This window comes from Poecilia latipinna, unplaced genomic scaffold, assembly GCF_001443285.1.
Source record: "Poecilia latipinna isolate Pla-1442-1.1 unplaced genomic scaffold, P_latipinna-1.0 Scaffold62, whole genome shotgun sequence".
NCBI lineage: Eukaryota > Metazoa > Chordata > Actinopteri > Cyprinodontiformes > Poeciliidae > Poecilia > Poecilia latipinna.
The window spans coordinates 86,677-101,897 of NW_015112678.1; positions in this window are offsets into that span (position 1 = coordinate 86,677).

The window sequence follows — 15,221 nt, forward strand, 5'->3', positions numbered from 1 at the left end:
TTAAAATGTTGTCCAAATGTATAGATTTGGATAATATATATTTAATGTATCCCCATTTATATATATTTTTAATATTTTTCATAGTTTTGTAGCAAGCACAATTCACTTCACTTAGTTTATCTAGCAAGAAAAAAAAAACACACACACACAAAAAAAATCATAAGTATTTTTATATTTACCACTGATATGAGGCAGGTATTTTTTCTAACATCACTCAAACAAAGCATCATTTACTGTTCAGGTTCTCCTCTAATTCAATGCAAATGCAACTACTGGACATCATACAAGCAAATATATCTATATTATATGCACAGTAGCTATATTTTATGCCAATCTCTGGGTTCCCTAAGTCGGAATTACGATTCTGAAATCCAATTTCGATGTACAAATAAAACGCACCACACAACTCCAGGACTCCTTATTGTTGTTTGTACTTCATAATACCAACCTGGAAATGAAATGGGAGTTTTTCTTGTTACAGCTGCATGACCTGAAGTGGTATAAACTCCACTCCTGTTGATTCAGTGTTTAACTCTAGAGTAGTTTATTTCTTTTACTGATTATGAGGAAAAATTCCAGACTTTTCTCACAGTTATTCTCATATCCTTTTCTAACATATTAAACATATTTACACTATAAGCAGATTTTTATTGCTCACATTCATAACAACAAAGTGAGAAGCTCAGCTTGTCCCTGTATTTGTGACACTAGTCGTTTTTGCAGGCAATTGTGGCACAAGAGCAACATTAATGAACAGAAATAAATGTATCAAACCAAGCATGATACACAGTGATTGTCTGCAACATTTGCTCACATTAAACCTAGTCACATTTAATTATATTTTCTGCACAAATAGACCCAAGAAGTATTCCCTTGTTCAAATTTCATCTAACATTTTGTTGCTTAGCAGATAAAACATGCACACAGTCACGAGGATGTACACTGACACTCGAAGACTCTCGCCTGCATGCAAACAGACAGCGTTCCTAAGTCTCAGTGGGCTTAATGGGTTCTGTCTGTCATCTATGTGTATGATGCAGTGGTGGCGGTGTGATATGTTGCTATGGAAACGTAGTTGCATATCTCTGTCTGCGGCGCACTGTGCATTTCATTAAATTTGTTACAATAATAAGCACAATAAGGTGGGTGGCGAGAGAGTATTTTGAAAAAAAAAAAAAACTGAACAGATTGCCCCTGAATTAATGTCACTTTGATCACAATGACAACGTATATCTGAATCTGAATAAATGCCTTCGCCGGCGAGAGGAATGAAGACGCAGGTCGGGGTGAAGGGAAGTCCTACCCATCAGGAGAGGTCTGTGTGCAGAAAGTGTTATTTAGCCGGAGCTTCAATTTTGTCTTTCTCCTTCTCCGTTCCACATCTTATTGGCCTTGGCCGCCTTGTAATGTGTGGTGCCTACACTGCCACAATTCCTCCTGGGTCTCGGCTGAGTGTGTATCGATTGCTTACTGGTGTGTATTACGCTCCGGGAAGGTGTCAGGGAAAAGAGAGGGAGAGGGCGTAGAAGACGGCGATGGGGTTAGGTGGAGGAAACATCATGACAGCTCACTCATACGAACAACAATAAGACCTTTACAACTTCTCTTAGGAAGCTGTTGACTATCTTAATTTATTTATCATATAAGTGACAAACATGGCAAGATATGTAACCTACCAGAAGAAAAATGTGCCTTTTCCCTCTTTTCATCCCCTCTCCATGTCCTTCCCTGCTCTCTAAACAAAGAAGTGAATCTCCCCATTCATAATTCAGTGATACAGAATCAGGCTGCATCCCCACACCGACCTTCTACTTTCCTCTGGTCTATGATTACGACGGCCTATATATAGGATAATCAGCACACGGGACTTCCCTCATTCTCATAAAGGGAAATGAGGCATATGTATTCTTGAGTGGCTTTGCTCAGCACTGTGTAGTTCGGCATCACACACGCACACGCATGCATTATGATGGTATAAAGAGAGCAGATGTGCAGAATAAAAGAGCACAAATAAAGGAAAGGGGTTAATATTTTGAATGCTAGAAAAGGAAGAGAATGTATTATGCTGTAAATGTGGCAATTACAGTTATTCACCATTTAGTCACACTGGTATAAATAGCTTCCAGTTGCCCATTCACATAAACCCACTTAGCTGTTGCACAACACTTTGGCATTTTATTTTGTTATTTTCTCCATTATTTCTATTTGTTTAAATTAACTTGATTAATTTTGCATTATTTTATGTAAATATCTTATTTTTGGCAACTGGTACCGTTCAAATTTAATAAACAATTTCCATGCATTTTATTTGGGCAAATTTTATTGAATACCATTAAGAAAAAAATAAGCAGCAATTCCTTAACTAAATGTGTTAAATTATTACTAATGTGATTATTTGCGTATGTGGTTTGTCTTCAAATTTTTAAAAGAAATGAAAAAAAAAAATGAATTGGTAGGTGAGTAAGACAAAATCTTACTAAAATCATAATATGCTTGATTAGCGTACAAAGTGGCATGTAAACATTTTCCATCAGCAGCTGCCTCATATCATTGGAGCTTAAGAAAGTCTCACTTCAACACTGCTGCTAAACTCATTAGGGCCTAAAAGTTACAGAAAATGCAATAGACTTCTACAACGGTGGCCCCCTTTTTTTTTTTTTACAAGTTTAAACATATTACATGACTTCCTCCACATGGCATTGGCAAATAGATGAGTTATAACGTTTAAATCTCTTCAAACATAATGGTATTTAAACCTCCTTTACACCCACAGCTAAGATTTGCATTTGTTAGCGGCCTCAGGGCTGAGTAGCTCAGCTTGCTAGCTAGCTTGACTTTAGCACTAGCATTGCTGCTAATGTAGGGAAACGGAGAAACATTCCCAGTCATAAGTCTAGTGAAAGTACTAAACTTTTACAAAGTTGGTATTCATTCATAACACAACCTAAATATCTTCACTCCAGAACTGATTATAAAAGGTCAGGTTTGTTACAAGAATAAAAAAGCTAAAGTTGCTATAATGTAACAGGCTTAAAAACTATGTTTGATTTTAATGTATTTAATGGGCAATTCTTAATACACTTTTAAAATGTATTTTTTAAATGTATCTACAACATATACTAGACCCTAGAATATCTGTCTGAGTCGATCCAATTGTGAAGCTAAGGTAATGCAAGTAATCAGATTTTTTTTGTTCACATTTTTCTCTCCTGGTATTCTCAGTCTCCTCGTTTCACACAATCCAAACACATCACGTCAATCAAGTAGAGACAGTCTCTGCCTGTGAGTAGCCTCGTGCTGCACAACGGACAGGAGAATCTGATTCATGGTGGACTTCTCTTCTCTTCATCACAGTAATAAATGGCCCAGGGCACCAGAAGGAGTATTTTGTGCCTGTTGTAGAGCCACAGATCTGAATAGAGACTCCTTTTTTTTTTTTTTTTTTTTTTTTTTGTTAACTCTTGGTCTCGGCTTTCACCTGCTTCTTTTTGTTTCCTCTTCCCCGGCCCCGTTTCTCCTTTGCTGTCCTTCCTTGGTCCCGCTGGAATGTCTGCCTTAAAAAGGATAGATTCTCTCCGTCCTTTAAAGGATAGCTACATCAGAAGGGCCAGCTGGCCTCACTCCTTCATCAGCGGCACTGACCTTCTGCTTGTCACCGCTTAAGCGGCCGTCACATCCACTCCGCAGTCTCATCGGCCACTGCCACAGGGAAAAAAAAGAAAGCTAAAGAGCCACCTTAATCTAATACAGCGTCTGAGAGTCGTGTAAACAGCCAGTGTTTTATGTACTGGGGAGGATGCCATCTGTGTGCACTCCTGTGTGCAACTGTATGATGCTGTTGTAAAAAGGACAGTGATGATAGTCTGGCTGTCAGCTGTCCCTCTGGAGTGATGTTAAAGATGCCATCCAGTAGTATATATAGTAGTATATATATATATATATATATATATATATATATATATATATTTTTCAATAACAAATGTACACAGACAATAAAAGGGCAGCAAGGGAATGAAGTCTGGATTTTGACAGCAGGCTATTAGGAAATTATTTTTTTAAGTGGCACAGAAACAAATATGCTAATTTGAGTTTGAGATTCTGACATCATCGAAGGCACGAGAATCAAGCTGTGCAGGTGATGTTAATAGATTTTAGGTTGGATGAGTGGCTTTTCAAAGACTTTAACATAGATTCTTAAATATCACTTAAGTTTCAATGGGCCACCAAACTCAAACCATAATGTATGCAACCATAGACGGTGAAGCTAAAGCAAAAAAAAAAAAAAAAAACCTTTTGACCACAGTGACTGTTTTCAGAACTTTAACTAACACAAATTTGATTATGTTTTGCTTCGTTTGGCTAATTGGTTTCCTTGTATTTGCCTCTCATACGATAAACAAAGGCAGAGTTCTGCTTCTTTCACCTGAAACAGTTACACGATTTGCCGGTACACTGACACTGCAGGCGGTTTAAGCTCATTTTGCTTTAGCTTATCCAAACAATTTTTCTCTTCCTGCTATTTTCCTTAGTCCAAATAGGATTGGGCTCATCATAACTCATTTTACCCGACAGTCATTTTCAGTGGAAATAGTAGATGCTGCAAGGCTGCAGGACTGTGACCACAATTTATGGCTTTTATGACAACTTTGCTGGTAAACAAAAAAAAAAAAAAAAAAAAAAAAAAAAAAAAAAAACTTATGCATGTATCTTAATATAATTTAGCCACATTTTCAAGAGATACATGCAACATTTTCAGAGATTGCTTAGATGTTAGTTTCACAGAAGAAAAATGGACACCTTCTGATTGAGGAAATTGATAAAAATCATGGATGAACAGAAAAAAGAACAGAAATATACACACGAAAACTGAGCAATTACCTTTTGTGACGTCACTGGTGGCATGTGTGCATGTGAAAGCCTGTTTTTGTGGGAGGGTAGATTTTATCCTCATTAAATGATGATTTACAACAAAATTAAAACCAAATCATAGAAACGTATCATGACATGTTCTATAGATAACTATATCTAATGTGAGCTTAATTGATTTTACAAAAAAACACACTGAATATATAACTACCCCCTTTAATGCTTCTGATTTTTAGATCGTGAAAGTTATTTAAGAATATTGTTTTTCCCCCCAACAATTACAACTTTTATGTTTTCTTTAAACTTTGAGTTTCTAAACCAACTAAATCACTGTGCAAGGCTGCAGGACCTTAATGCGATTTCATCCAGTTTCAACGAAACATAAAAAATGTTACTGGCTCTTTAACAATTCCTTCACTTACAGTGTGGGGTCGACCCCGGCTCCCGAACACTTACTGACCTAAAGATGCAGTGACACAAAAAGCTCAAAGATAATTAAATATTGATTTTTGTTTTCTAATCCTATATAAAAATTGTCCTGAGACTCCCAGCGGTAGTTTTCACCCTCAGTAAAAGACGGGGAAAAATTCTAGATTGGCGGTTAACCTCTATTTCATGTATTGGGGGTGGGGGAGGAGGAGAGGGGGGTTTCCAGCGAGGAGGTGATGGGATGGGTGGGAGGGTGTGGTGGGCCGCTGTGATGCCGATACGTTCTTGGCTCCAGCCTTGAACCTGGCCCGCACCATTACTCTCCTGCTGCTGATGACACTGATCCCCTCTCTAATCTTTCTCCTGAAGCGAACTGTGGCAGGCTGCCTCTCGCTGCATGCCCGATTGATATTCTCCTCATCCAGCCCCTCCTCTTGTTGAGTTTATACCCCCCATCCCTCCGATTCTTTCACCAATCCTCTCCCTTTTCTATTTTTTTTCCCCCTACCCCAACCCTGATATCTCGCTCCATCTATTCTCACACGAAGTCGAGGCAGAGCGGTGAGGTGACAAGGATCTCTCCCTTTTAAATGGACTCTTGTTTTTCTTTTTGCACAAACTCAGCACAAATGTACTTAACAAAACCCATTTAGAAATGCGTCCCTTTGACCCTGCCAGAGAACTGAAGAATTAAAAAGTTAACCACGGGTGATCAATAATGCAAACAAAGCTGCTCTTGAATTCATCACGGTATGGGGGTTTAGGAATGAAAGTGGTTTCCTTCCCTGTGGCAATCCTCAATGAAGGACATAATTCAGGAAATGGGCAGCAACATGCGGGTCTTAACGTGGGCTTAATTCCAGTAACAAACATGTAGAACTCAAACAGTATGAAAATATCCACAGAATATGTTGAAACATTTGTCTTCTAAGAGACGCACACATGCAAACTCACTCGCGTGCGCGCACACATGCAGTTGGCATGCCCTGCAGGGGGCAGCAGTGACCAACCCACTCCTACTCCTCAGTGCCTGTGCATTAACTTTCTATCCCCTCCATCATGCATGCAGACAAACAAACACTCCTCTGGGGTTGTGGGCCCATAAAAAGTGATCTTATTAGCCCTCCATCCCACCCCTGAGCTCACTGCACCAGCATCCTGCTCCCTCACCCTGTGCCAGTGTGGAGCGTGCACAGAACACAACCTGCTGTCATCTCTGCCACCAACATCCACCCACCTGCAAACACACACGCACACACACACACACACACACACACACTCGTGTAACAGCACCCTGTGTGTGTTCAGCGTTGTGCATCCTGATCCTCTACCTCATTAAATAACACTCCAACACTGCCGACATGGCCTTCAGTTGCTAAACGCTCCCCCATCGCTCCTCTTAACCCTGCTCTCCTGTGTATAACTGAATGGATAACCAAGTGAGAAAAAAAAAAAAGAGGAACGGATAGGGGCAGATTCAATCCTAAGATTGAAGTTGCCACTTTATGCTAGTTGGTCCCAGGTGGACCCATCAGGGAGGCCTACAAGGAAACAAGCAGGCCTTTACCGAGCGACGTCGCCGATAGTTGTGCTCTTAGTTCGGGCTGCTCTAGAAACACCGTTTGCGGAGATGTCAAGTGTTTTATTGAGAGGCGTTTTTTTTTTTTTTTTTTTAGACTCAAGGGATTGCTTATTTATTCAAGGCAGTTTCCAAAAGTACCCTCGTGTTTCATGTAAAACTCTGCTGAATCTTCTGTTCACTCAGTTGAAATAGCATCTGGACCAGAGTTGTGGAGCTTCTACGCGTCCACTGTTGTTCATTTGAGCAACAGCAATGTAGAGCCAAATGATTAGATTGCACAGTAAACGTATAAAAATGTCTGCACAATAATAAATGTTTAAAGAAGGGCTTACACAGTTCAGTTGGAGATGTAGTACACAAATAGGTAAAATTAGTAAGTTCCTGTTGGTTTATTGAACCCTTGTAATCCAGGCCAGTGCTTAAAAAGTGAACTTCTCAGAAAGCAAATAAAAACTAAAAACTGGTCTTTTTATATTTGCTTTCGATTAATGCTTTTACTGTACTGTTCTTTAATGTTTTAGTTTTCTTCTGTGCTGCATTTTGTGAAATATTCCCTGAAAGGCTTTAAATAAATACACTTTTTCTTATGTAAAAATAAAGATAACCTCTCTATTGGTACGTCACAACAAAATAAACAGGGCTGTTTAATAAAAGCCACATCAATGCATTTTGTCAGCAAAAAAAAAAGTCTGAAAATATTTTTCTTTTTCTGTCCATATTTAGAGTCTCAATTAATCTTTTTTCAAAATCAAATTTTCTTTCACTTTCAATTTCTTTTTCTTTTTTTTCACAGAATTGATTTCATAATCAATGTTAATATGTTTCAGGAAGTCATATTTTTCATTGATTCAAGGGAAAACATCTCTCAAGTTTTCAGAGTTTTTCCAGACATGAGGTGCATAGAAACATGTTAAAAACAAGCAGACTGCTGAAAGTGTTTATACATAAAGGACGTTGCAAAACATTTCCATAGTTACACAGTAGTTACAGTATCTGCTATAGCAAAATATAGGGTAACTAATGATCTGCCAGCTATTTTCTGAATAATAATTCAATAGTTCTTACGTCTTTCATTGAAAGCTGTGTCGTGCAAGAATGTGAACGTGATAATTAAACATTATTTTGGCTTGCAAGTCTGAGAACAGCTTCCAACAGGGAAGCAGAGCGGTGGCTGAATCATGCTTTGTGGTTATTTTACTGCAGGAGAGTTTGGTTTATTTCACAAAACAGGAAAGAACAAGAGAAGACCATAATGAGCTTCTGGGTATTGTCCAAACAAAGGGAGTGAACAAGAAAATAAACTGCTAAGAAAACATTTAGTAAAGAAAAAGTAAAGGTAATTTTATTTATATAGCACATTTTCAGCAACAAGGCAACACAAAGTGCTTTACAGGAATTAAAAGGAAATACAAACAAAGTAGCAAACCAAAGGAAAGAACAACAACAACAAAAAATAATCTAAAGTTGATCTAAAGTATGTAAACTAGGTGCTCCTGTTCAGGGCTGGTAAGTATAAGTATTAGTCAAAATCTTTGTTCCTGGTTAGTGTGAGTAAAATTCTCCGTGTTAAGCACTACTGAAAATCATGATACAGAAGTACAAACAATCCAAATTTAAAAAATAATCTCTGAACATATTCTAACAAAATCTGAGCAAGCAAAAAATATGAAGGATTTGTTTAATAAGTTGGTTTATTTTTATGGCGTAAAGAAATCCTTGAGATGACGCCAAGAGGGAGCTCAGCATGCTGAGGAACTATGAAATGCTTTGTCAAATCTGAAGTCCAAGTACTTTCAGTGCTGCATTGACTGTCATTCCATAATAATGAAGCCATTTTAAACTGTTATATGCTGGTATACATTTGAGCTATTTCTTATTTATGTTTATAAATTAATTAAGAAAGCACTTTCACCCTCTCTGCAGGAAAAATCAGTGAACATCAGGTGATCGTATGGATTCAGATCTAAAATTTGGCTTTGCTCTGACCAGCTTCCCCTTTGGGGAAAAAAAAAATAAAAATAAAAAATCCCCACAGCATGATGCTGCCACCACCATGTTTCACTGAAAGGTCATTCACATACATTTCCATTCACAGTTATCCTCAACTTTAAATTGATCCAAATATGTTTGTGGTTAAACACTGACAAATTGTAGAAGACATTTTACAAGGAATTGATTTATTCTCTGACAAGCCTGATGTTGATCTCTTATTCGGTCATTCAATGTCCAGAAGAAAACAACAACAACAACAACAACAACAACAACAGATAAACGCAGAATAAAAGCTTGGGATTACAAGTAATCAGACACGTGTTTCCTGTTTGACCTCGTTTTATGACGCTAAAACTGTGAATTAGCAGCAAGAAGTTTATGTTGCCCCACTCGCAAAATAACACGGTGATGATGAAGAGCGTGTCAGGTTCACTGCTGAGCTGCACTTCCTTTGATATTGTTGAACTGTTTTGTAGGGTTTTCATGACAGACTCTGAAAATGAAGACGTGCCTGGAGGAACAGATAATAAGTGATAAATCAGATCATATAGGAGCGGAGACGCGAGAGGCTGACAACACCGACTCTGAGAACATAAGCCTAGAAGCAAAACAGTAGGCTGCAGCACAAATGTGCATGGGTGTAAAAAGAGCCATTCATTTCACAGTTAAAATTGCTTTTTTTCTTTTTTTTTCTTCTTTTTTTTTTCTACCGACAATAAACTTCCTAAACTGTGCCTTACAGGGTGGAAAGGCTGCAAGCGTTTCTCATGTGTGGGAGATCTTTAGAAAAACGGCATCAAACTGCTCCTGCGCTTCTTCATGACCGCAAGGACCTTGAGTGCGTGCGCCTATTAGAGCAAAAGTCTGACGGGATCCAAAATGAATTTGTACATGACGACTTTGTCAAACAGCCACATGCCTCCTGCTATCCTCCCACCTCAACCTTCCCAGACCGGCAGACAGGTGGACGGCACGTGCAGGGGTCTCGCATGGCTCTAGAGGGTGGGGGAGAGGCGGGTGGGTAATATTGATTCTAACGTCTACTGTACTTGGATAGAAGGGAGCGAAGGGGGCCAGCGGCGCTTTCCTTACAAGGCTAACTCTAGACCAATCTCATCTCACGTTCTCTCAGGGGATGTAGGGGTTTTCTTTTCCTTTTTTTTATATTCTTCTTCTTTTCTTCTCCTCCCGCTCCCACTCCCATTCTCTCTTTCATTTTTATTCTGTTAAGAGGGGGGAGAAAAAAAAAAAAAAACAAGGTCGAAAAAGGTTGTCCTCCCAGCAGTCAACAGAGAGAGGAGGGGGTACAGATAGCTCTCCAGAAGACAGGCCTGAGAGCAGAGATATCCCACAATGCAGCTGATAAGAAAGTGGGCCATATAACCTTTGGTTGGCACGTGACGGGAATGCAGACTGCGGACGGCGTTGTGAAAAGAATAGAAAATGGGGAGAGAAGATGCTGCTGCTGCTGCTGCTGCTGTTGCTGCTGCTGCTGGTGGTGATGCTGGTGATGCTGCGGCTGCCGCTCTTGAAAGCTGAAGTCAAAACCAGGGAAGGAGGGAGGATGAGGTGGGAAAGCTGTGATAAGGAGAAGAAGAGAGAGAAGCAGGAAGTGAAGGAGAGAAAACGGTTAAAGATTTAAATGTGGGAACAAACGAGAAAAATGTCTCAATATGCACTCCACACTTTTCGGATTTTTACATTTTAAACATTTTGAAAATCGTGTATCTATTTCTTAACATTTATGTACTACTTTGTGTTGGTCCATCACATAAAGTGTTAATAAAACAGCTGGTACATAAATGCAGCAGGCCTCAAATGTGCACAGGAATCTGTTAAAATGTCAAATGAGATTATCAGGAATCAGTTTAAGAGATTTTACGGATGTGATGTTGCATGTATGCTGTACAACCGAATAGCAAAACAACAGGCTGTTCTTTGAAAATATCTAAAAATATATATATAAAAAAGTGCAATGGGTCGCTTAGACTGTTGGACTTTGCTTAAACACTTTTTGTTGCAATTCCAGCTTTTAGTCATTGTAGATAGGAGTTTACCAGCATCCAGTAATATGATTTATCAAGTCAAGCTAGGGAATAATTCACAGCCTTCTTCTGCTGACTCTGGTGGGCTTCAGTCAGATTTAGTTCTGGGCTGTGGCTTTTTCTTTTCCCAAAATCTTTCTCATGTGAATTTGATCCATCGCAATGCTGGATCTGGAAGGTTTGGAGTCAAAGCTAGCAAATATTTAGAGGTCCTTATATGTTTTCATCCACACTCATTAAAGCATACTTCCATGTGAAGAAAATATAACACACAGCATGATGCTACCACCACCATATTTCACTGTGAGTGTTTTTTTGTTGTTGTTGTTTTTTTACGAGGAATAGATTTTTTTTAGTTTGGAAATGCTTCCTTATGTCTCTTCTTTTTGGCCCAGATATATAAAAAATCTTGCAAATTGTTGTCAGATGTAGCTTCCCTGATCAATTTCTTTATTTGTAAGGTCACCTGTGCACCATAAAGGCTGTGCATTTTTCCCTACTCTTCTCCTGACTGATTCATTTATATGGAGATATTTTGTTATTCTTATTCTCTCTGTACACTATAGTTTCAACTGAAGGATGCAATGATGGAAAAGCCAAATCTGGTCTTATTCAGTGTATTCGATGGTACACATTAACACTAAATGCTTCAACTGAATCATAAGTTACTTCAACAGTGGTTTAGGTTTAGTCTGGGTTGTATATACAACCAGGTTCTTACATCTTTTTACATTTTTATCACCTGCTGATTTAAATTGAAATCAAGCGCTGTCCTAAAGACGGAGATAAATCCACACAGTTTTCCTGTGCAGGCACATGACGGTGGATCATCTCCTCACAGCAGTGCTGCAGCAGCTCTCTTCCTGTCCATGTGCTAACACATATCAGCCTGATTTGCTCCGCTGTGGGAATAATTGACCCTGAACAATTATTACACTGAGTGGTCTCATTTTTCTTCGACTCACTATTCCGTGGCCGTGCGTGCCAGAAGCCCCCCCACCATCCACCCACCCGCCTCCTCTGTCTTTTAAACCGAGGACTTGGTTGCAGTGGCACAACAGATCCCCTTCGAAGACGCTCCACAAATGAAGTTCTCCTCTCCATCTCAGGAGACTCCATTGCCATTTGTTTTCATTATTTTGACAACCCATTTTAAGGAGCTCTCCTCTACAGCCTCCATTCGCCTCTCTCTTTCCAGTTCTTCCCCACACATGCCCCCTCTCCCCCCCCCCCCCACCCATTTATTTGGAGCTCATCCTGAGCGAGGTGCAACGATGTGTTTCAGTCACAGCTCTCTGCCTCAGAAGACATAGGAAGGCGTGGGAGTGGGGGTTTGGGAGAGAGGGAGGGAGGGGGGGATTGTGGTGCAGCACAGAGCCACTTCCTCACCTAGATAAATAGACACCTCCTATCTCTCCTTCCTTAGTCACTTCATCTCTTTGCTGAGAGTCCTGAGAGGTTTAGATTTGGTCAAAGTCAGCCCACCAGGTCTATTCCTGGGATTTATGCATTTATTTATTTTTTTGGGGGTGGCAGAACAAAATAAAGAGAGCTGAAGGAGTGAGGAATAAACACATTTCCTCAAATGCTGTCCATTTTTTGCTCGCCTTCCAGGAAATCTCGGCACATTCCTGTGTGGTCGAACCATTAACGAGCTGGGAATGGGTTGAATTTATGACATATCAGGTAAATTTATTCTAAATGGCAACTGGACCTTGTTAAACTAATTTTCTACTGTGAGGAAATTAGACAAAAGTAGACAAAGGCACTCATACTGTTTGACATTTTCCATAGTTTTTCACATCACAGCCACAAACCTCAGTGTATTTTATTGGAATTATATCATACAGACTGACACCAAATAGTGCATTATTATGAAGCGGTATGTAAAATAATAGTGATTTTCAAACTTTTTTTTTTTTTTTTTAAAGTGCAGCATGTATTTAGATTCAGCTCTTCTGAGATTAAACTTTCTGGAACTTTCTTTCTTTGCTATTATACCTGTAAATCTTTTTGGGTGATAGTTTTTTGCATTTTCTTCTTTACAAACACACAGAAAAGCTACAGGATCAGCCTGAGTGGAGAGCATCTCTGAATACCATTTTTTTTTTTTTTTTAAATATTGTCCCAGATTCTTAGTTGGATTTAGGTTTTGACTTTAATTGGTCCACAGCCATGGTGTTGTTGTGTTCTGGATGAAGTTTGTTTTCCACCACCTCTAAGGCTTTGCATGTCATCCGGTAACCACAGTTCTGACCCTTGTTGTCCAAAACGCCCATTTCCACATTTGCTGTGTGCCGTACTTTGCCACTTTTCCATAAGAAATGTAGTCATGTAGTTTGGAAAAAGGGAATTATCCTGTCAACAGATTGTCCCGCCCTAGCAGTGGATCACAGCGGCTCCACCAGAGCTGCTACGGCCAATCGACTGTTTCTCTGATTAATGCTCACATTGTCTGTCAGTTTAACTGGATGGCCACGGTGTTCAGTTGTGCCATGCTCTTTCCATTTGGAGATGATGATTAAAGAGCGCTCTGAGAGACGTTCAAAGCTCGGGAAATTATTTTATAACCTAGCCATGCTTTAATCTTTTCCACAACTTTATCCCTGGAATGTCTTCTGTTAGTCTCCGTGATTCTGTTTGTCACCAGTGTGCTCTAGCAAAGCTCTGAGGCCTTCACGAAACAGCTGGATTTATGCTAAGATTCAGTTACACATGAGTGGGCTTTACTTATTCATTAAGTGACTTTTAGAGTCATTGGCCGCACCGGATTGAGACGTATTAAAGCAACGGAGGCTCAATACTCATGCATTTCAGCTTGGAAAAAGCACACGTCCTTTTCTGGACAATTCTGCATTACTTCCAGTTGTTCTACCGCATAAAAATCTGATAAATTACATTAACATTTGTTCTTGTAACATGACAAAATGAGGGAAAATGGAGGGGCCAAATCATAGAGTCAAATGAAACAATCTCTCGCAGCACATTTGTTTCCCACCGTGTTCATGTTCGGGCTAATGCTCTCTTGTCAGTCCCTAAAATGAGGTACCAGAATATCTTAAACAGACTGATTTGTATATTCCTGAATCAAAGACCTCCAACATCAACACTTCATCAAGGATAAACAAATCGACCTCTCTCCCTCTCATCTGATTTCACCTCCGCCGCATTTTGCATCCTGTTTCAAAGCTGGTCCTGATTTGCGCTCGGTTCCACTTCTGCTTTTCGAGCGCACTAGCAGAGCGATGCACGAACTGGAAAGGAAAAGTTGAAGTCTTGTGGGGGAACAGGCTGTTCACACATCTGGCAGACGCTGCTACACAATCCAGCAAAACCTTTTTCCAGTGTGCATACGAGCGGAGGTTCTCACACAGGAGACCGTAGTGCAGGCGCAGGAGAAGAGAGCAATTGGGTGTTAAATTTATATTACTTCTCCTGACCTGTGTTTAATGAATCACCATGATGACAACTCTCTGTGTCATTAAACTGTACTGTTGTTCATTTTGCCAGAAGATTTAGTGTTAATAAAATATTGGTTTAATCTGCAGAGCAGAGCGTTGGCCTTTAAGGAACTGTTATGATTATGATATTATGTTATGGATTTGGGTGCAATTAGCGCACGCCGGGATACCAAAGGATGCAGAAACAGCAGAAATGGCCTTCTATCCAGAGTGAAAACACAGGTAAAACTCTTCATTTATCTCCGGTTTCATCTCTTTGTGCTTGGATGGGGTGGGTTTGCTCGCTGAGTCAGCAAGCAGAAGCGCAGTCTATAATGTTTATGCAATTATTTTGACTTAGATTCCTTTGACCTCCTGTTTTTCCTTGGCACCACTTTTGGCTCTCTTCATTAAACATTTAGCTCATCACAAATTGTGTTTTTGGACTGTGTTGACAAAAATGCTGTCTAAGCAGTTGCACATGCGTTTTCTTATCAAATCCAAACAATACTTGCTAATGAGCATGTGATTTATTTCTTTATTTGCTTATTTTTCAGCGCACTGAAAGACCAAACACGGATTGTGAATGCAGCAACCAATCCCTTCAAATGCAATTTTGTTTATTAATTCTAGCTGTCATTACTTTTAATTACCCGACAACCTCTTTTTTTCTTTTTCTTTTTTTTTTTTTTTTACATTTTCTCTGCAAACAAAGTTGTTCTGGAGCGCAATGCCGATATACAAATATAATGTCTTCTTCTTAAGAAAAAACATGTTGCTGCAGTAATGTAAAGACAATGAAAAAAAAAAAAAAAAAAAAAAAAAATGGTTTTGTTTTGTGGAAAAAAAAAAAAATATGTTTAAATT